Source organism: Lutra lutra, chromosome 9 (assembly GCF_902655055.1).
Source record: "Lutra lutra chromosome 9, mLutLut1.2, whole genome shotgun sequence".
NCBI classification, from domain to species: domain Eukaryota; kingdom Metazoa; phylum Chordata; class Mammalia; order Carnivora; family Mustelidae; genus Lutra; species Lutra lutra.
Window position 1 is genome coordinate 22,829,979 of NC_062286.1, and position 20,452 is coordinate 22,850,430.

The 20,452-nt window shown below is 46.7% G+C and overlaps 2 long non-coding RNA genes across 2 annotated transcripts; one reads left to right on the forward strand and one right to left on the reverse strand.

The window, feature by feature from the left end:
* Window positions 1-2,319: 2,319 nt before the first annotated feature.
* On the reverse strand, window positions 2,320-4,041 carry LOC125109097 (uncharacterized). Its single transcript, XR_007130111.1, has 3 exons — window positions 3,987-4,041; window positions 2,612-2,668; window positions 2,320-2,387 (listed from the first exon to the last, which is right to left on the reverse strand). It is a non-coding gene; the product is annotated as an uncharacterized LOC125109097 (long non-coding RNA).
* A 6,592-nt stretch (window positions 4,042-10,633) lies between these two features.
* Window positions 10,634-12,459, forward strand: LOC125109608 (uncharacterized). The gene is made up of 3 exons (XR_007130298.1): window positions 10,634-10,786; window positions 10,971-11,115; window positions 11,438-12,459. It is a non-coding gene; the product is annotated as an uncharacterized LOC125109608 (long non-coding RNA).
* The last annotated feature ends 7,993 nt before the right edge of the window (window positions 12,460-20,452 follow it).

The window sequence follows — 20,452 nt, forward strand, 5'->3', positions numbered from 1 at the left end:
TTTGGACTTTATGGGTCATATGGTCTCTGTTGCAACTAATTGATTCTGCTCTTGTAGTACGAGAGCAGTCATAGACAGTATGCAACTCAATGGACATGACTGTGTTCTAATAAAACTTTATTTATAAAAAAAGGCACTAGGCCAGAATTGACCCACAGGCCATAGTTTGCCCATCCCTGCTCTATACTGTCAGCTTCCTAAAGCACTGGCAAGATCCTCTTTATCCCTGAGCCTGTACTTGTGGCCTTGAGATCTAAGCTCAGAGTCTAGCCCCAAGAGGTCCCAAATAATTAATAAACTAATAAGTAGCAGTTATAATAACAGTGTCCTTTTACTGAAGTCCTATTAGATGCAAACTACTCGGAACTCTATAAGGTATCATCTATTTCACAGATGAAGAAAATGAGGAATTAAGTAATTTGTCTGCATAGCTGCTAAGTAGGAGAGCAGAGATTCACACCCAGGTCTCTGCAAAGCAAAACCCCCATGCCACACTGTGTGCACTTGCAAACGTTAATTGCATTGAACTTGAGCAGTATGGTTGAATTAGGCACCTTCTAGTTCTCCCAGCAAAGCCAGCAAAAGGATCTTCAAGTCCCAGCATGACTTCCCATGCAGTCACAAGCTATACCACGTGGGAGTGGGGAAGCACATGGAATTCATTTGTCTCCTCCTCCCTTGCCCAGAGCCAGACCTCACGTCTGCTCTGGCGCACAGAGCTTGGCAGCAAGCATCCTGAAGCTGAACATGAACAAAGCCTGTCCAGGGCAGGGGGCAGGAGGGGGGGCGCTTGGCCCTTTTGTGCCTTAAGAACCTGACTCCTCAGGAGTTCTCTCTGTTCTCTCTCTCTCAGGAGCCCAGAGTAGGAGGAACCCCTGTGAGTGAACTCCAGGCTCCTGGCTTGGGGCTACCATTCTAGACTTTTAAAGAGCCAAAGGAATTTATAGAAAGAAGAAGAGCAGACAGTAGTGTCAAGGGCCAGATCTGAGCTCAGGTACCCAACTTGCATTTCTCTAACCCAGTCTCAAATCACAGCTGGCTTCCAGGCCTTAAAAGGACAAAGATAATGGGGCACCTGAGTGGCTCAGTCGGTTGAGCATCTGTCTCTTGGTTTCAGCTCAGGTCTTGGTCTCATGGCTCGTGAGACTGAGCCCCGCATTGGGCTCCTCTCTCTCCCACTCTCTCTTTCTCTCTCAAATGGATAAATAATTTTTTTTTAAAGGACAAAAATAGAAACCAAGGAAGCACATTTAGGGATCAGGACTGAGGGTAAGGAACATCTCTTATAGGTAAACTATCCCCTCACCTGTTCTAGAAGCAGGGAATGGTATGAAAAGTCCAGACTGAAAGTAGGTACTAGAGGCTTGTAAGTAGTCAACAGAATTTCATCACTACCTGTCGGAGAGGCACTAAAGCATTTGGCTCAAGCTGCTGAGATTGTGATTTTGGAAAAGTCCCCCGAAGCAGTGGTCAGGAAGACTGAAGGTCAGGAAACCAGTTGGGAAGCTGTTGTCATAGGGGAGCTACTTGGAAGCCCGGAAGCAAGGTGACAGCAGTGGGAATGGAGCCGGAGGGCCAGAGAGCTCTGCCAGCGCTACCCACACACTCTCCACCTGTTCTTCCACTTCCCCTATTCTTTCATTCATTCAACAAACACCAATTGAGCCCTACTACATAAAACACTGTATACAAACAGACCTTTGTACTCTCTCTTCCCCACCTCGCTCTTTCCTTCCCGGTCTTCTCCACACTTCTTATTCCTTCCCCTGACGTCCCCCTTTATGACACTTTCCCAAAGGGAACTCAGGAGCTGAGGCCCCACCCCCATATCTCCCCAGGAGCAGGGGGCTGGGGACAGGGCTCCCGAAGAGTCACTGAAGTCCAAGGGCCTGTTAAGCGATACCAAACTTACACAGAGGCCCCCAGAGCTCAAACTGAGCAGCAGTGCAGTCTGGCTGACCAAACAATTGTACTCAACTCTCCCCACCTGGTTTAAACATATACACCATACCACCTTACCACTCATAATCAACTAGAAAAAGACAAAAATAAATACACCACCTCCTCCAGTGCAATACTGGTGAACATACCCCCTAGAGTGGTCACCAAACAAAAGTGGTATATTAGGGCCCACACAAGAGTAAGCACTCTGGATATTTACAAGGGGTGTAATGCGGGAAGTTAGTTACATGAATGACTGAGGAGCTGAGGCTTTGCTGAAGGATCTCCAAGCCTCCTCCAGCAGCTGGAAGTGACTCTCATCCCTGAGGGTGAGAAGGACAAAAACAGGGAGAGGCAGAGTTACCTGAGCCCAGGGGCCAGGGTCACCTGTCCAGAGCTTGATAGCTGCACGCCTATCTGGCAGGACCCAGAGACTCAAAAAGTCACTGCAAGAAATGCCATGAGGCTGAGAGAGATACTGTCACTTCCCTTCCTCTCACCCTCCAGTCTCCCCCTCAACATGTCCAGTGGGCAAGCCCAGCCAGAAGCCACTGACATGAAGCCTCCATGGTCAGGCCCCCTGTGATTCAGAGCAGAGCAAGAGACAGGCAAGAAATAGGTCCGGGAGCAAAAGGGCTGGTTTGGCTTTTCATTTTCTCCTACCAGGTACCTGAGCCAGGCCTCCAGAAGACCACTTTGCTTTGCCTTTGACCCACAAGGTTGGAGCCTGGGAATCAAAGAGAAGTCACATAGTGGCTTCTTCATTCTAGTGACCAGATGCCACCTGGGCTTCATTCCTCTGCCCCTTGGATGGTGCTTCTGGATTCTCAGTCATTTGTTTCCAACATATAGTCCTTCCTCCCTCCATCCTACCCTCCCTCTTTGCTTCCTTCCTTTCTTCCCTCCACCTTCCTTCCATCCTTCCTTCCTCACTCACTCGTCTGATCACGTATGGATAACTGGCTACCTGTCACACCCTGTGCTGGGCACTGGGGACATGTTGGAGGATGAAAAATACTCCCAGCCATCCAGGAGCTCACAGCCTAGTGACGATTCCACCAAAAAAAAAGGGGGGGGGGACATTTTCAGTGTAGGTCCGTATATATAACCCATTAAAGTAGAGGAAGGGATAGTCAGTGCTGACTGGAGGATGGTTGGGAACGGCTCGCAGAGGAACCCATGTTTAGGCAGACTTTTTAAAGAACATCTCACAGCTAAGTAAGCCCACATAAGGCTTTCCAGGCAGAGGGAACAGCATATGCAAAGACATGGAGGCAAGAAAGAGAATTATAATCTGGTGGGGTAGAGAGGGTGTGACAGTGAGGTGATGGGGTGACATCAGAAAGATAGACAGGGCCAGCTGCTGGAGTGCCAGGGGAGAATATATCTCCTGGGAGCTGTCCAAGGCTTTTAAGTAAGAGAGGGAGCTTGTCAGAACGGAGCTTTAGAAATATCAATGTGGATGCAGTGTGGAGAAAGGACTGGGGTGAGATGCGAGGGTCAGGGAGAGAGCTGGTGTATGTACAGGAGTCCGTGCATGCAAAAAAAAAAAAAAAAAAAGTGAAATTAGCATCTCTGAATCTCTGAGAGGAATTCACAAGGACCTTGTTATAGTCAAGGTTTTGATGATTTGGAAAAAAGAACCAAGGAAGGAAGGAAGAGGGAGGGAGGAAAAGAGAGGAGAGGGGAGGAGAGAGGAAGAGAAAAGAAAAGAGAAAACCTGCTTCAAGAAAGTAAAGCTGTTTTTCAGTAAATCAGTTGTCAGGGGCTCAGGTTGCTAAGCTACAGAGAAAGTGGAACAGCCCGCGCTAAAAGGAGCTTTGGGGGAGGTGGGTGTGATCAGGCAGGTCGCTCCCTCCTCCCGCCCAGAAAGCGGAGCCTTGCTCGCCCTACCCGGGCCGCTGCGGGGAGGGACGGGGAGGCGCGCAGTTCCGCCTCCGGGAAGTCCCCCGGGAGTCCCAGGGGCAGCGGCGAAGCCAGAAGGGAAGCTTCTGGGCCTCCGCCACGTCTGAGCGGGAGCTGCGAGTGCACCTGTCGTTACTCACCGCGGCTGCGCGCAGTGCGCCTGTGCCCGCGCTCGGAGACTGGGAAGCGTCGCGCTGTTTCGTGGTGCACTGCCCCGAGCTCCCAATCACTCTTTCACCGGTCCTAAGGGCGTGGCCTGTGGGCTTTCGGTATCTCTGCCCTTGCCCCGGTAACCGAAGTGACTTTTTTTTTTTTTAACTCCCATCATCCAGTGACTTGACTACCACCACATGTAGCTTCTTAACACACCAGGGGTAGGGGTGGAGTGGAGAGAGCTGCACTGGAACAGGAAGGCCAGCCATAAGGGCTCAGTTTCCTTTGCAAGGCCTTGGATGGACGGCTTTGCCCCTGGAATTCAACCTTGAAGCCACATGCCTTATTGTGACAGGGAGCTCCAGGCAGGCATCCTTCGGACTCTGCTTCCCTGGGTCAGGATCAGCACGTGCCAGCTCCGGGCTCCTTTATAATAATAGTTGCCTGGAATCAGAGTGCTCTGAAAGGTTAATCACATCCAACCTCCCTCTTCCACGTTGGCACGCAGACTCCCTAGAGCTTGGGGGGGTGCGTGGGAGGGGGAAGGGATGGTGGGAAGGTGGTACTCCTGGAGGTAAATGCTTAGGGAGCTGAAGCCAGTACCATCTGCCTCCCAGGATCAGACTCTGAGAAGCGAAGGTGGGGAAGTGATGGGTGGCCTGGAACTAGAAGGAAAGACAGGAAACAGGGGGTCCTGGAGGGGTGGGGATTGTGAGGGATGATGGAGTCAAGACCCAATTGAGAACAAATCCTAACAGGAAAGGTAAACTGAGTCACAAGGTCTGCAGCTACCAGACGGCATGGAGGAATAGGCTGGAGATAGAGTCACCACTGGGGGAAATGACATGGGCAGGGAGCACCTGGAAGAAAAAAACAGATCCCTGAGGACATTACCTGCTGAGCTCCCACCTGAGCAAAGCCGGGAGGGACACAGAGTGGGCACAAGGCCACCGCCCCGGTCCTCACAGATCTCCCTAGCCCCGGTCCCAGGGGTTTATCTGTGCCTTTCTTATTGAACTTTTACACTTATTCCCAAGGGGCTTTCTGCAACATAACCCCTGTGTGTGTGGGTGTCCTCACCTGCAAAATGGGGACCAAGGTAATCTCATCTCACAGAATTGTGGGAAGGGTTCAAGCAGTTAATATATGAATCGTGCTTACAACAGGGACTGGCACATAGTAATTACTCAATGGACTATGATGCTTTTCATCATCACCTGATTTTATTTTTGGTGCGAGGTGAATAGGACACTAAAAATCTAAGAGGCAGGAGCTCCCAGCCCGTTCAATAACTAGTGAACATAAGGCAGAGGTCAAATGCTTGCTAAGGCAATGCCACAGGTGGGGGTTGGATCCGGGTGCAAACTCAGATGTGCTGATTCCACAGCTCGGGTTCTCTCTGCCATGTCCATTCATGCCTCTGGGTTCCTCAAATCAGTGTTAATGACCTTTGCAGGAAGCAGTGAGGAAGAGGACAGCTGTGGAGACAGAACACCAGGATCCAGGGTCCTACCTGCTAACTGGGTGACCTGGGACATGTGACTTCTCCTCTCTGGACCTCGGCTTCCCCAAAATGGATAACAGTACTGTCTCTGAGGGGTGTTGTCAGGAGGGTAAAGCTATCCCAGCAAACACAGCAACAAGAGCATTTTCTGTGTCTTGTCAAAGATAATCGAGGCATGTTGGATGGTTCTAAATCTTCTTCCCACTACATGCGGATCTGTCGTTGCTTCGTCTGGGTCCCTGTCTTCAGCCCTGCCGTGGGGAAATCATTTCAACTCAATTTCTGAAATACCTTTCTGCCCTTGACTCACTCTTTGTGCTTTTATCTTCTTTCTCTCGAAGTTTCCAACTACTTATGAGGTTCTAAACTTTATGTACAGTTAGTGCGTAAATGTGGGCTGATACCCAGGCCCTTAACTACCTACTTCCAAGGACCAACCCAAAGCAAAATGCAGGATTGAGTGGAGCTGGTCTTCGACTTCATTTTTGTCTGATCAACCTGGGGCAGCCTCCCTCCTCCCAGCCGCTGGCATGAGGTCCTCAGCTCTTCTCTCCTTCTAACCTAACCTGATGTCTGGACCTGATCTGAAATTCCTTCCCACTCAGGTGAAAGTTACAGATAAGCACTAATACTTCCCAAAGAGCATTTATCCTTTAAGGACGGTCAGAACCCTCTGCCCAAGCACTGAAATGCTCCCTGCAGAATTTTATTTTCATGCATCTCCAAAGAGAAGAGGTCTGATTCCAAGCACCGGGCCTTCCCCTCCCATGCAGGCCACTGGGACCCACGTACACATCAGCCAGGCCCTGGAAATGTCTCTGGAATGTTTCCTCCCTTGAGGGTAGTATTGTAGTCATATTTGTCATGTCTATGACATCTCTTATCTTTACATCTTAAAGAGCTCCGGGAATGTTAATTAATGCAAGACACAGTCTTAAAAAGCAGACTTGCAGGCGGCAACCTCCAGCTACAACCACAGTTCCTTTTAAACCTACAAGCCTCCATTAAGAAAGAAATTCAAGGTTTCGAAAACCTATGTCAGCCCTCCTTCCAGCAAAGAGATAACAGGCCCCGAATGTTTTGGACTACAGTTTGAATTATGTTCCCAGCTGATTTCTAAAAAGCATTTTGTTATTATGACTCCTTTTGTGTTAGGGCACCTGTGTTCCTTTAAGGGTTCAAGTTCAAGCTCCCAATACCAACTGTGTCACCTTCGGCAATTCTTATGAACTTGCTGCCTCAATTCCCTTCTCTATAAAGTGAGATAATAGCCTATCTCTGGAGATAGTTGTGAGCCTTGGGTCAGATAATATCTGCAAAATACCTGCCTAGGTGTCTGGTACTTACAGGCACAGGGTAAAAGTCACATAGGCCTTCCCTTGCCACATAGGCTGCAGGACAATAAACAGAAAGATACATTCAGAACGATGTGTTCTAAAGAGAGGTACAGTTTGATTATTAAAAACATTAGACACACACTCCTTTTGTTGAAAGATTTCAAATGTTCACCTTCACCTTTTCTTGCCCTTTGGCAAGAAAGAGGAGGGGCGCCTGGGTGGCACAGCTGGTTAAGCCTCCGACTCTTGGTTATGAGTCAGGTCATGATCTCAGGGTCATGATCTCAGGGTGGTGAGATTGAGCCCCCAGCTGGGCTCTGTGCTCAGTGTGGAAAGTCTGCTTGGAATTCTCTCTCTCTTTCTCGGCCCCTCCCTCCTGCTTTCTCTCTCAAATAAATCTTTTTCTTTAAGATTATTTATTTATTTAGTCAATAGAGAGAGAGAGAGAGCACAAGCAGGGGGAGCAGCAGGCGGAGGGAGAGGGAGATGCAGGCTTCCTGCTGAGCAAGGAGTCCGATGTGGGGCTTGATCCAGGACCCTGGGATCATGACCTGAGCCGAAGGCAGACACTTAACTGGCTGACCCATCCAGGTGCCCCTAAATAAAACTTTTTTAAAAAGAGAGAGAGAGAGAGAGAAGAGAGACTAAGAGAACTGAAGAGAAAGTTGGGGAGACCAGTATGTGCTGGTCATTGTGTTAGACACACCAAAATAAATAGATCTCCTTGAACAAAGATCATTTACTGTCTACAAAGTGCGGCTATTTTAACCTGAGCTAAGCTGTAATGCATAAGGAAGAAACAGCCAAGCGTGCCCCACTTGGGAAGCACCGTGACTATGTCAATGTCTGTTGGTGCAGTTGGCATTCATCTCAAGATCACAACAACATAGAAATCTTGTTTGGTTGGTTTTGACCTTCTTTAACCTACTCTGGGTGCTCCAGCAACCTAGACCCAGGGAGGTGGGGCAGGCCAATGACTCCAAATTACTAACACCCCTTTTTGATTCAGGGTCAGAAATCAGGAGAGCACGAGCAGTGACTGAATGCAAAGACCAAATGTGAGGCTACACTTTGGAGGCGAAGCAGGAAGTTAGGATCCAAGGCCAGAAAATAGACTCACAAGCTGGGATGGGGCCACAACAGGGTGCTGGCCGGATACAGCAGTCAGTGTCACCTGATCCGGAAGGGCGAGGCCGGGCCAGGCCTACAGCAGGAGCCCAGGGCCAACCCTGGAAAGGGAAAGGAGCGGATGGAAGAGGGGCAGGGCCCAGGAAATAGCAGAAGCTGAAAACACGTAGAGCAACAGGTGAAGGTCAGAACCGCATGTCTACAACCCCACTGCCAAATCCAGGCGTGAGCCGCAGCAGGAACAGAAGCCAAGACTCAGGTCCAGGGCCCGTACACTTCCACCATACGGGAACGCTCAAGAGCCGGAGTCCCGCCTGCCTGGCTCACGGCCTGGCGCTCAGAGCCTTTGGCAGGCCCACAGTAAGGGCTACATAAATACTAGTTTGTCCTTGCCATTGCCAAAACTGGCAGAAGCTCCTGAATGAATGAGGTGAGAAAGTCCAGAGGTGGAGTACACTGAGGCCAGAGCCACTGGAAGTGGGCCTTTCTCCAGAAGCCTCTCTCCGTCTCCAGGTGCTGGAGCTCACACCTGCAGCCTGACACGCCTCACACCTTCCTTCTGCGCTGCCCTGGGTTTTCCACGTACTCGCTTGGTTTCCTGCCATTGTCATGATGAATTTCGACATATTTGGAGGCTCCAAACAGTTGAAATGCATTCTCTCCCGGCTCTGGAGGCCAGAAGTCTGAAACGAGTCTCTCTGGGCTGAAATCAAGGTGTTGATTTTAGAATCCTTTCTTGCCTTTTCCAGTTTCTGGTATCTCTTGACATTCCCTCCTTTGTGGCTGCATCGCTCCAGTCTTTGCCTCTGGCGTCCCATGGCTCTCTCTCTCTCTTCTCTCTCTCTGTGAAATTTCCCCCTGCTTCTCTCTCACAGGGACACTACAGTGGCATTGAGGGCTCACCTGACGAATCCAGGATAATCTCTCCATCACCGGATCCTTAATTTAATCACACCCGCAAAGGCCCTTATTGTTTCTTAGAAGGCAGCATGAGGTTCTAGGGATTGGGACCTGATCTCTCCAGGGAGCCATCATTCTGCCTCCCTGGGGGTCTAACGCCCCCACGGCTGGGCGAGGATTCCAGCTCCCTTTCCCCTGGAGTGAGGCAGCAGGGACTGGAGTGTGATGAGGAGTGAAGGAGAGCTGTCACCAGGGCAGAGGCAAGATGAAACAGGGCAGAGCAGGGACCCTGGAGAGGCTGGTGGGGATCACGTGGCCTCAGGCAGGCTGGCGTCAGCGGAGCCATGGGGCAGAGTGGAGCTCAGCACCAGGATCTGGGCTGGGGCACGTTCCTGGCCTCCAGGAAAAGGCCTGAGTCACTTGGACACCGGCCAAGGGAAGGAGGAGGCCAAGGCTTGCCCGACTGCACTGGTGGGTTCAGAGCCATGGTGGGGCCTCAGGCAGAGGGCCCTTGCCCAACCTCTCTCAACAGGGGGCCCAGCTGAGCCACACTGACCAGAATGCAGTCCCTGTCCTTGAGAAGCTCACTTCCTGGTAGGGGGACACAACACATCTCCCTTTTCACAGGGCTTCACAGGGCTTCCCTCTGTATCTTTTCTCTCCTCTTCCATGTGTATCTCTTCCATGGACACTTCTTGGATTTAGGACCCTCTCGAATAATCCAGAATGATCTCATCTTTGGATCCTTGACTTGAATACATTTGCAGGGACTCTTTTTTCCAAAGACGTCATATTCACAGCTTCTGGACGTGGGCGTATTTTTGGAGGTCATCTATCCATCCACTCCACTTCCCCTGTCCAAAGTTACCTGCCCTCTACTTCATTCCTTCAGGTTCCAGAGAGATGTTCAATATTTGGAGCAACAATGCTAATGACTTCACTTGCTATCTCTCTGCTTTATCAGAGAACTCCTGGAGACGTACTGCCTTTGTCAAGAGAATGGCTTTCTAGGAGCTGGACTATCAGGTCCCACTGGAGCCCCTGAAAAAGAGGCCTCTGGGGAAATCCTCTGGTACCAGCTGCCTTCCCAGGAGATCACAACACCCTGGATTTGCCCCTGTGCTCCAGTCACAGGAAGGCATGGCAGAGTGGGAAACAGGGTTTTACCATTCCATCTCCTCCTGGCTTTCTAAATAACATTTGCTTCTCTCTGTTCCCAACCCTTCCCTTCCAGCCCAGTTGATAGTAGCCCTACACAGTGCTGAGTAATTTACAAGTATCTTTTTTGGGGCTTGCTTTATTTATTTATTTATTTACTTACTTACTTATTTATTTATCTAATTTTACTTATGAGAGAGTGTGTGTGGGAGCACAAGCTAGGGGATGGGGTGGGTAGGGCAGGGGTAGAGGGAGAGAGAGAATCTTAAGCAGGCTCTACGCTCAGCATGGAGCCCGATGCAGGGCTCAGTCTCCTGACCCTGAGATCATGACCTGAGCTGAAATCAGGAATCAGACACTTAACTAACCAAGCCACCCAAGTGCCCCAATTTAGAAATATCTTGCTTACTCCTTAAAAAATTCGGTGGCTCAGTGGGTTGAGGCCTCTGCCTTCGGCTCGGGTCGTAATCCCAGGGTCTTGGGATCGAGCCCCGAGTCAGGCTCTCTGCTCAGCGGGGAGCCTGCTTCCTCCTCTCTCTCTCTCTGCCTGCATCTCTGCCTACTTGTGATCGCTCTGTCAAATAAATAAATAAAATCTTAAAAAAAAAAATCCTGTCTGTGTTCCTGAGTATCTATATTGCATTTCACGGAAGAAGACACTGAGACTTTGAGGTCCAATGGCTGAGCCAAGACTTAAAGCCAGGCTGTCTCTTGCTCCAAATCCATACTCTTAACTAATCCCCTGAGGAAGCTTTTGCAGGTTTTTCATGGTGCTGATCTTGGACCTGAGCATGATGGAGGTGGTGAAGGGACCCATGGTGGAGGACACTGGCCCTGCTTCCAGAAAGTTAGGATGATGGAGTGTGATAGTTGATCCTTGAGGTCAAGAGTATGTGTGTTTATTTATTAATGCCACCATGACTGAGAGACCCCCTTCTTTTTAGGCGTGAGCAGTCCCAGATCAGCAAAATTGAAAAGGATGCATGTGTGAAAGGACCAAGTGGATCCTCCCTAGTGTTTTCGTGTGAGCATGAGTAAAGGCAAGAACAGGGAAGAAAATACGATTGAGAAAACAAGTCTAAGTTTATGGTAAGGTGGGACACCTTCGATGCCCATAAAGGTATTAAGTAACCCCATTTTCCCAGGCCAGGCAGGAAGAATGTTTGCCCTGGTGATGGTCTGTTGGGCTTAACTGCCTTCCCTCTCAGGAGGGAGGGAAACCAACATTAATTGGATTTTCAGACTATTTCCCTTGTGTTACTTAATCCCAAAATGATCCGCTGAGGAAGACATTACTGCCCTCATCGTACAGACAATGCAGTGGGCCTCAGAGGGTGTTTGTGGTTTGTCCAAGGTCACTGGATGAGTCAAGGGCAAAACCACAATTTGAGCTTGTGTCTTCTCACTCCAGTTTCAGAGTTCTGCTTTATATTGTGGCTCCACGGTGATTTGAAAACCCTGCGGTGCTTGATTGCCTGGTTAGACGTGGGGAAGGAGCCACTTGTCTTATAGCAAGGTGAAATCAAGAAACACGGAAAGTCATGACTGGTTTCCCCAACCACTACGTGCCCCTTATCCCTCCACCTGACTATGTCCACCTCTGCCTAGAAGACTCCTTCTGGAACTTTAAGACCCACCGTCTCATCTCTTTGAAACTTTCTAGATCCATCCTTCTTTGGCCCCAAGTAGAATAGCTGTTCTTTTTATATACATTTCCTCAGACCCACATAGGTATGTGTGCATTACTAATAGGTCACTTTTAATATGCCCGCGTCCCCTACCAGGAAGTGAGCTTCTCAAGGACAGGGACTGCATTCTGGTCAGTGTGGCTCAGCTGGGCCCCCTGTTGAGAGAGGTTGGGCAAGGGCCCTCTGCCTGAGGCCCCACCATGGCTCTGAACCCACCAGTGCAGTCGGGCAAGCCTTGGCCTCCTCCTTCCCTTGGCCGGTGTCCAAGTGACTCAGGCCTTTTCCTGGAGGCCAGGAACGTGCCCCAGCCCAGATCCTGGTGCTGAGCTCCACTCTGCCCCATGGCTCCGCTGACGCCAGCCTGCCTGAGGCCACGTGATCCCCACCAGCCTCTCCAGGGTCCCTGCTCTGCCCTGTTTCATCTTGCCTCTGCCCTGGTGACAGCTCTCCTTCACTCCTCATCACACTCCAGTCCCTGCTGCCTCACTCCAGGGGAAAGGGAGCTGGAATCCTCGCCCAGCCGTGGGGGCGTTAGACCCCCAGGGAGGCAGAATGATGGCTCCCTGGAGAGATCAGGTCCCAATCCCTAGAACCTCATGCTGCCTTCTAAGAAACAATAAGGGCCTTTGCGGGTGTGATTAAATTAAGGATCCGGTGATGGAGAGATTATCCTGGATTCGTCAGGTGAGCCCTCAATGCCACTGTAGTGTCCCTGTGAGAGAGAAGCAGGGGGAAATTTCACAGAGAGAGAGAAGAGAGAGAGAGAGAGAGAGAGCCATGGGACGCCAGAGGCAAAGACTGGAGCGATGCAGCCACAAAGGAGGGAATGTCAAGAGATACCAGAAACTGGAAAAGGCAAGAAAGGATTCTCCCCTGAAGCCTCTGTAGCCAACACCTTGATTTCAGCCCAGGGAGACTCGTTTCAGACTTCTGGCCTCCAGAGCTGGGAGAGAACACAGTTCTGTTGTTTTTGTTTGTTTGTTTTATCAGTTTGTTAAATTTATTAAAATTAAATTTTCATTAAAAATTTTTTAAATAAAATAACCCATTATTCTGCCAATTCTGTTGTACTCAATACACATAATAGCTGTTCAGAAACTAAACTTCTTTTTTTTTCTGTTTTATTTTATTTTATTTCTTTCCAGTGTTCCAAATCCAGTGTTTATGTACCACATGCTCCATGCAATACATGCCCTCCTTAATACCCACCACCAGGCTCACCCATCCCCGCACATACTTCCGTTGTTTTAAGTCACCAAGTTAGTGCTAATCTTTTACAGCAGCCACAGGAGACTAATATAGGCCCCCAAAGAGGTTGCTCTTGCTCTTCTAGTTTCTTTTAACTCCTCCCCTCTCCCAGTTTAACAACTGTCTTATTTGCCTCATGCCTTCAGTTTCTCATGGCCCCTTTCTCGAAGGACCTGGAACAATAACCCCCATTTATCCAGCATCTACTACGTGGCAGGCACTAAGCCAAGAGCTGCACACAGGCTGTGTCGCTAATCCATGCAACAGCACTAGGAGATAGGTAGTTGAGGCCCAAAGAAGTTAGGTAACTTGTCCGGGATAACACAGCTGGAAAATGCTAGAGCTGAGATCTACGGCCAGCTGTCTAACTTCAAAGCCTCTGGCCGTAGCCCTAGTATCTCATTGCCTAGATGGAGGCCTTTTCTGGTGACTCTCAGTTCCCCCAGAAGCCTATTAGTGCCTCCTACAAATAATAAATGTTTATTACATGCCAGGCATTGTGCTCAGCACTTTATAGACATTATTATATTTTTATGGTCAAAGGAACTCCATGATGTAAGAGCTATTATTATCCCTTTGGATAGACGGGAAGCTAGTGCTCGTGGTAGACCCAGCACCCGGCTCCTGGGGGTCCCGGATCGGTGTCATTCCCTCTGATCTGCTCTGCCTCCATTAGCACAAGCACACTGGGCTGTAATTTGACTTGGACTCAGTTCAGACCTCTGAAAGGCTCCTGTGTTATCCAAAGCCTGGAGGACTTCCATCAGGCGTATGTGTGGAGCTTGCTTGCAGTTTCCAGAGAGTTCAAAACACCCACCATGCCACAAAAATATTCCACTGCCCAGACATTCATAAACACCCTGCCCACATTTTCAAAAGTCTCTCTACTTAGTCCTATCGGCACCCTCCTCCTCATTAGAAAAGCTGAGAGTTACATCGCAAAATTAATATACAAAAAATTCTGAAAAATATAAATTGTGACAACACAGGTCATTATTAATGATGGTAATATAAAGACAGGATGGAAGGAAAATGTAAAGGATGACAATTAAACATGAATCCTAAGTAAAGCCTTAAAAAAAGAAAGTGTCTTCACGGAGGCGAGTGGAGGGAAGAAAGCCAAGGAAAAAGAGAGAATGAGAGGAAAGCGAGATTGTCCGTATTTATAAACCCTGAATAAACTCTGATTTATTTAGAGTCAGTGGTAATTTGCATACTTTCCTATGAAATGTCAAAAAACTTAATTGAAACAGTAAGCCATACAGCATGGCCAACAGACAACAAAGTGCCTTTGGAAGTGAGTTAAGATTTCCTGGATCATCTCAGCTTTTTGAGGGGGTTTGGGAAGAAGGAAGAGTCCAACAAAAGGAAGAAATAACTCTCCATGGTTGTCAACAGAAGTAGAATAATGATAGAAGAGGACCAGGGGCTGAAAAACCTGGGCTTCAGGGTTTACGCCTGACTCATTTGCTGTGTGACTTTGAAGAAGACACTTGCCTTCTCTGGGCTTCAGTTTTTCCTGTCTGCTGATGATCCCTATGGTGCCTTCAAATTCCATAAGGACATTTTTAACGACTGTAGAATCATGACCCTGTTTTTTATTTTGTTTTTGCTTTTCTTCTCACAGTCTCAGAAACAACTAAGAGAATGAGTCCAGGAGATAGAGTTGCTGCTGAACACACCCGTTTCTCCAGAAGGCAAAATCACACAGACATTTGGTGAAAAACCTTCAGACAAGAGCTCTGTCTCAGACCCAAATCCTAAACTCCGTGGTACTACCCTCACCGTGCCGGTTGGAGCAGCTTTGCTAGGGAGGAGGTCCAAGGAGGTCTCAGTCTGAATTTCTTCATTGCAACACTCCCAGAAAGCCAGCCTTGTCCTTAAACCTGCAAAGTAAACATTCTTTCCTGCAAAGGCTAGAGTTAGCCGTCACCTAAAGTCAACCGGACTCCTTGAAAGGGAGAGCTTTCATGGTTCATCACTCTGCCAGTCCCTGCTTTCAAAATGAAAACAGACATGGGGGTCCGTGAGCAGATCACTCCAGCCTTTGATCCAAAATCACTAAAGCTGTGGGCAAGATTCAGAATTGTGTTTCATGGCTGGTACAGACCACATTCTGGGGAGAGAAACACCAATACACACAAAGAGGACCAAGAGGCAAGGTTCTGGTGGGGGGAGGATAGGAAAAAAAAAGGGTGTCTCTGTGGTGCTTGCCACAGAGGTATGGGTGCTATTAACTCGTTCTGAAAATTTTACCCAGAAGTCCAGAATTTACACTCACCAATAAGCATTTCTTGCTTAAACATTTATCAGAGTTAACATATCTTGTTAATTAAGATGCTCCTTCATTATTATGTTAAATATGCATCTTGCATGTACATCTTGAATCCCCACCTGGCTGGCAAGTTCTTCAGAGGAAGTGTCACCTGTTTGGTTTCCAAGCCCAACAAGATGCTGGGTGCAGAACTGAGCCAAGACAGGAAGACTGCCTTCGCCAGGAAGTCAAGAGCAATTCCTCACTGTGCCCCCAAGGGCCCTCTCCCACTAGTCCATCCCTGTCCACTTCTGTGAACCACAAGAAAGCATTTCCTCCCCCAGGTCTGGGAAGACTAAAGAGGGCACTGGGGAAAGTGTTAATTAGGTTCCTACATAACTCAGACTAGTCTATACCCCATCTCAGACTTTTTGAATAATGGTAACAATGATGAGAGCTGACATTCATTGCATTCTTACTCTGCAGGCATTGCTAAGTGCTGCATTTCACAGCGTAATCCTCATGACAACACTATGGGATAGCTACTTTTATCATCTTCATCGTACAGGTGAAAAAACTGAGACCCTAATTACACAGCTAAGAAATGGTGCACCCGGGACTCAGATCAGGGCTGCCTAATTTGAATCCTGTATTTTAAGATCTAGGATATTCTGCTTCCTGAATTAGTTTGTGAGTTCCTTAAGAGCAGAGATCCTGTCTTTTTCTTTTCTGTACACCCACAGAGCCTAGAGGAATTCTGAGCAACAGTGGACTCCTGGCATCTACCTGCTAACTGACTGATCAGTGAGAGATCCATGCCCAGGGCAGTCAAACATCGGAGATAAGAGTGACAGAAGGACAAAGAATGATCTTGGAAAGAGTTTAGGAGCTGCTTAGAGCCAAGGCAATTTTGGGTAAACGAGTATAGATAGAGAGGACCTCTCTAGGCAATACTCAGAAATTTCCAGAAAGGCTTGGGAGGAAAGGGGTCTTCTGTCCTCTGAGGAAGACTCTCCAAGGAATAATGTGGAATCCAGATATGGAAGAGCACAGGACTGGCTATGGGATCAAACCTAACTCAACATCCCTCTCATTGGTGTCCACTAAGGAGCCAGTGTTGCTCTTGGCAAGAAACCATTCATCTGCTATTCTCCCTAAATTCCATTTTAGAAAAATGCAGAGTGCTCAATTGTTTATACTCTTCAGGTTATTGGCAGAAGTTCCTTCCTTTTCTTGAATAAAAGATGTGTAGGATTGGGGCACCTGGGTGGCTCAGTTGGTTAAGCATCTACCTTCAGATCAAGTCATGATCTCAGGGTCCTGGGATGGAGCCCCACATCGGGCTCCCTGCTCAGCGAAGGAGTCTGCTTCTCTCTCTCCCTCTGCTCCTCCCTCCCCTTGTGCTGTCTCTCTCCCAAATAAATAAAAATCTTTTAAAAAGAGAGAGAGGTGCAGGATTGCAGCCCCATTTTCCTAATGGCTTATGTTCCAATATTTTATTTGTAAATTAGTTATTTGGAACTGAAAACATATTTCACATAGGGAAACATGCTATTTAAAGACGTTAGAATCTCAGGTAGGTCCCAAAGGTTTTTTTCTACCCATTTTTAATAGTACTGAGTTTGATAGTACATATCACCTGCAAATAGTCACATGCTATAGGAAAATGATTTCCCAATTCTAACTCAGCATGTGAGGACAGGACTCCCTCTAGGCCTTGAAATAGGGATTCCTGAGAATGAGAAGGTTAGTGGCAAGATGGTGCCTGATAGCTTTCTAAGTGGGTTTGGAGAGAAAATCAAGATTTGAGGACATAAGGTCATGACAACCTTATCAAGGAGGACACATCTGCTGAAACAGAGAGTTTACCAATATCCATGATATCTGTTGGCTCAGGATAGCACGCATAAGTAGCACTTTGACCTCCTTTAGAGTATCTTAAACTTCAAAGGGATTTCCACCATATCAGCTCAGTAAATCTCTGAAGGAAAGAGATCAATTATTCCCTAGTTCCAGCTCCAACCCAGGAGATATTATTCTATGTTAAGGGGCAGGAGTGACTCCAAGAAATCACTTATTTATTAAAAAAAATCACAATAGCTACTATTTTTAGTACTAACTTTATGCCAAAACCCTCATAATTTATTATGTTTTAATTGATCAAATTCTCATAACACCCCTATGTGTAGATTTTTTATTAGCTTCACAGAGAATATGAGGACAGTGTGATCAAGTCACTTGTCTTAGATCACATGAGTACTCTGTGGAAGAATCAGGATTCAAACCCTAGACTCTAGGCTATTAAAATGTTATGATATACTTGTTTTTTCCAGAAAAAAAGTCCAAAAAAAAAAGATACTACAAAGGAAAGCTTAAAATAAATATGTTAAAAATATGTATTTGTATTTAAATGATAATCTTAAAAAGTGATGTAAGCATATCCTGGATCATTGAGCAGTCCAATTATAACTGAGTCCTGCCACAATTTAATGACTCCCTTTTCTGTTTGTTTATGTTAGATTTCTAGCCAAGAGAGGGCCAAATACCATTATGGCACGTTGAATGAATGAAGGTCTTTTAGTAAATTCAACAGAGACAAATCTTGGGAGAATTGCTTCTTCATGCAGTCACACAGCAGATAGTACAGGCATGGCAAACTCTCAAGGATTGCCCTTAGCTACCGTCCTCACACTGGAAGCAGACATATTACATAGATTCCATCTTACTGTATCCAGCATTACGCTACATGTTGACTCATCATTTTGAGAACCAGCTACCTGGCTGTTAAACTTCTTTAGAACCCAGTGAGAATTGTTAGGAAAGAGTTTTTCTCCAGGTGTTCTCTTAGCTATTCTTCTTTCTTGATAATACAATGAGTAGTCATACATATCCTCTAGAATTTTCTTATCTGTCTATATTAAAGAAGACATTCTAAGAAACAAGAAGGCAGAAACCTTCTAGTTCAATCCTCCCATACGAGTAGCACATCCAACTTGTTTACAAAAATGAAAGAATTGTGAAGTTGAAGGTTATTACAACACTAGAAAAAGAGGGACAGCAGGAAGCAGAGAAAAAGCAGTACAAACAGAAAACACAAGATATGAGATTATAGCAGTAAATCCAAATAATCAATTATCAGTAATCACAATAAATTTAAATGGACAAAACTGGCCTCTTAAAAATACAGAAAATATTACATTGAAAAACATTATAAATCCAGATACCCTTTTTATAAGAGACTTGCTGGACTCTAAGGATGCAAAAGGACAGAAAATAGAAGTAATGCAAAAAGACAGAGCTGGCAAACACCAAAACAACAACAACAACAACAACAAAAACACAAAAAAACAAAACCCTAATGTGGCTCTTATTAATATCAAACAAATGAGCTTAAGACAAAAAAAGCACTATTAGAAATAAAGTGAGTCACTACATTTTGATAATGGTTTAAACCCATCAGGGATATGTAAGAACTCTAAACACATGTATTTAAAATTCAGGCGCCTGGGTGGCTCAGTGGGTTAAAGCCTCTGCCTTCGGCTCAGGTCATGATCTCAGGGTCCTGGGATCGAGCCCCTGCATTAGGCTCTCTGCTCAACAGGGAGCCTGCTTCCCTCTCTCTCTCTCTCTGCCTGCCTCTCTGCCTACTTGTGGTCTCTCTCTGTCAAATAAATAAATAAAATCTTTAAAAATAAATAAAATAAAATTCACATAGAAGGGGCACCTGGGTGCCTCAGTCAGTTAAGCATCTGCCTTTGGCTCAGGTCATGATCCCAGGGTTCTGGGATCAAGCCCCTCATCAGGTTTCCTGCTCAGCGGGGAGCCTGCTTCTCCCTCTCCCTTCTGCTCATGCTCTCTCTCCTTATCTATGTCTCTCTCTCTCTCAAATAAATAAATAAAATCTTTTTAAAAATAAATACATAAAAAATAAAATGAAATTCACCTATGAGGAGGGGCACCTGATGGACTCAATTGGTGGAGCATGGGACTCTTGATCTCAGGGTTGTGAGTTCAAGCCTCACGTTTGCTGTAGAGATTACTTAAAAATAAAATCTTGGGACGCCTGGATGGCTCAGTTGGTTAAGCAGCTGCCTTCGGCTCAGGTCATGATCCCAGCGTCCTGGGATCAAGTCCCACATCGGGCTCCTTGCTCATCAGGGAGCCTGCTTCTCCCTCTGCCTCTGCCTGCCATTCTGTCTGCCTGTGCTTGCTCTCTCTCCCTCTCTCTCTCTGACAAATAAATAAATAAAAATAAATAATAAAAAAAATAAAATCTAAATAAATAAGTAGATAAATGAATAAATAAAATTCATGTAGCAAGAGTCATTTGAAATGAAAGCCAAGGAGAAGGTCATGACAGACAGAGGAAACATTATACACCAAAATCCAGAGATCTGGGAAAATAGCACATACAGATATCTAAAGCGCTGGATAGCTATCTGAGAAACAAAAATTAAGACATTAGTAGGGGCAATGATAGCACATCTATCGAGCCTTAGTTTCTGTGACACTTTCACGTACCAAAAAGAGAAATTAGACCAAGTTCCTCTTAGACATAAAAGCAAAGCCACTAGAAAAAGAAGACTGCATTCCTGGGGAGTAGGGATGGGAGCAGTTAAAAAGAAAAAAAAAAAAAAAGCTGATGGTTTCATTTTCTCTGGAAAATCCCATATTGTAGATTTCCAAAGTCCCAGAGTAATTCACTCTGGTGATGTCATTTGAGCCTCAGACGGTTGCACATCCTAAACAGTCATGTGACTAACACCCTTGGGCTCTCACTGAGAGAAGCCGAAACAAGATGAGCCATGTTGCTCAGCCTCGGTGTGCTGCGGGAGTTCCTCCCTTTCGTAATTAGGATCTGACTTGTACCACGTAATACAAAGGGGGTAAGAAAGGAGAAAGAAAAACAAGGGTGAAAACTTTCATATCAATGCCGTGACCTAATGCATCCATTTGATTTTAGCTGGCAAAGGAAGCAGAAGATCCAGTTTGGCAAAAAAAGATCAAGCATGTTTGCACAATGGGGTTCTGAGCTGGGAGCGTCCTTTATAAATGATCAGTTTCTACCACGACAGGTAATTCGCTCCATTGTGAACAAAAGCACTTTAGTGAGTAGCCCAAGAGTCTTAGGAAATAATGTGCACTTTAGAAGAGACTGCTTTTTAAAATTTCAGACCACTTAGATAATGTGGGTCCTTTGAATTTGGATTCCATTTTGGCTGATAGTTTTAGCGAG